Genomic DNA, 2,692 nt, shown 5'->3' with positions numbered 1-2,692 from the left:
GGCGTGGGGACATATCAGTGTAAAATCTGGTCATCATTGTTCTCTTTGCTCCTTTTCTTCCCGAGGAATCCCAGCGTGCCGGGCCAGTTAACGAGCTGTGCACACTCGGTGGAGGGATGACTTCATACCCAAACGACCGCAGGCAACTCGCGGGAAAACGCAGTCGCCGGGAGACCCGCGCGTTGCCGCAAGCGTGCAAGGGGAGACCCGCAGCCCGTGGAGCCGCTTTCTGTCGTCATGAGTGAAAAGGGAATCCCGGGCGGGGGGCGGGGAGGGATATGAACAAACGAACGCTTTAAGTTTCTCGTCATTCCCATGGTCTTGAAATCACCTTTAAAAAGTGGGCATAAAATACTGGAGAGGCAGCCTCATTTAAAGTCAAGTGGGGGAAGGGAGCCATCTAGGAAGCCAGAATTTACCGCTGTGGGAGTTTTTCTGCATCCAAAACCAAAGCCAATAATCGAATAAAATTTTTGACTGGACAGATCACAGTCCCCTTTTAGTCCCGAGGAGGGGGTTGTGTTTTCCACGCAAAAGATAACTGGAAAAGGGCTGTAGCCACGGGGTTCCTTTTACTGAAGGATCTAATCCAAAATGGAGGGCCTACCATGACTCCAGGAATCCATTCCTGAATTTTGTTTTGTTAAGATAGAAGTACAATTAAAACGATAGTTATAAAGGTTGGGATAATACACGCTTCCATAAAAAGTGAACAAGTTGCAGTCATCCGTGGTTAATGCCTGGCTTGTCTGTAATAGAACGGTGTAGCCCACTTTTAACTACAAAAAGCTTCCAGGTTTCAGAGCTCAATACTGAGTTATTTTCTTTTTGGAGCCTGCAGGCAGACCAACAACCCTGTAGAAGCGGTGACCTGGAGCTGTGGCACAGGACCAGGGTGGCCTCAGGTAGTAAAGGCATGATTGCCTCTGCCTTAAACATGGTGTACTTGAAGAACACTAATTTCCACCCACATATCTAATTACAGCTTACCATCACAGAGGGCACTTTATTCAAGGATCTCCAAGCACTGGAGAGAAAACACCCTTGCCAGTCAAATGTCCTTGTTGCCATATTACAAGTAGAGACAGGGAAATACAGAACTCAGATAACTGTATTAGTTTGTGCAACAGGCATGATTAAAAATCATAGCTACCGACTGTGAGGATCATTGTCTTACATAAGTTACCTGCTGTAGTTTAAAACACATGTATCTCAAGTTAACCAAAGAACATTTGCTGAAGAGGTTTTTGTCTTGGGAAAACTATTGAGACATATTGGACCATCTTGGAAAAGTATTAATATGGCATATTCAACCACAAAGAAGTCATACCAATTTGCCTTAGTTCATTCATTGCAATACTGTAAATCCAACAGAGCTTATGTTTCAGGAAAAACTCTTAAAAAGGGCCAAAAGGGGTGGAGATAGTGCTGTAATGACTCAAGCAATCTCCTGCCAGACACAAGAAACAAGGATAAAAATTCCTTACAGATGACTCCATAACCTACTTCTCATTTGTGAAAGTTAATCTGTCCTGCGCTAAATAAGTGATATATCACATCATCTTTTTTCTAACAGCAAATGTTCCAATGGTATGGGCACCAAATTAAGCAATCCAAATGGAAAATGCTGTTCTTATTTTCTATGTTTATTAAAAATGTACCAACCAAGAATTTTGGCTGCCTACAACCATTTCCATCCTTTTGGATGGCAGCCTGCCAGTTCACAAGTTGGTCAGACCATTGCCTTTCAGATTTAGATATTGCAATGGGTGGCCTGACCTCCAAAGGTCACTTGTGGAAGGGCAGTTTGTTAGCTATGGCAAAATGTTATTGCTTCTTGTTCATATTTGGTTTAACATTCAAAGAGGGTAAAAAGGAATATTGAGGTAGGAAATCACAAACTAATTCTTATCCCAGAAAAAATTTTGTGGAATGTGTTGCCATATAGAATAAAAGAATTTTGGAGACGAACGGAATCTTATGTCCAACCACTCCTTTTTCTAAAAAGGAATGTGAGACCCAGAGGTTAAGTAACTTGCCCTTCGTCACACAGTCCCTTTGTGATAGAACTGGTACTTAAACTCAGGATTTCCAATTCTTGGTCCATTATTCTTTCTACCATATCATACTTCCTTTCTGTGGCATAAACAAAAGTGGATCGAGGCAGTAAAAATTAAAGCTGGTTCTCTTCTCATGAACTCTGTTTAAAAATTAGTTGAGGTTATGTTGACGTGACTGAATGGTAGACATCATTTGAACTTCTCATAAGGATTGCCCAGCCCAAAGCCCAATGCCTGGCAGGGGAACCTAGTATTTGAAAGGTGAGTGAACCAATATTCACAAAGGACTTCTCTAATTTAAAACAACAAGAAAAACTATTCATCAAAATAAATATACTCTCTTATTAACACCAAGCATGTAGACCTCAACTTTCCCCCACAGAAACTTTTCATCTTAGCTTAGTGTCACAGTAAGGAGGCCTGCTCTAAGTCCTAGGCATATACACGAGCATCGCAAACTGGTCAACATGTCTGTTAGCCCTGTGTATCAGAAGGCGAAATAAAACATGCTTCTGTTGAAGATGAGTTTGTTGCAGAAGTGTTGTCAGTCTGGCTCTGAGGGTTCTCTGGGAACATGCCTTGTTTAAATTCATCTGATCGCATCAGTGTAGGCTTGTCCTCCATTTATGGGC

This window comes from Carlito syrichta, unplaced genomic scaffold (genome assembly GCF_000164805.1).
Source record: "Carlito syrichta isolate Samal-C Ts95f unplaced genomic scaffold, Tarsius_syrichta-2.0.1 Scaffold304017, whole genome shotgun sequence".
Taxonomy (NCBI): Eukaryota; Metazoa; Chordata; class Mammalia; order Primates; family Tarsiidae; genus Carlito; species Carlito syrichta.
The sequence above is the reverse complement of the archived record's forward strand: the minus strand, read 5'-3'. Positions refer to the sequence as shown.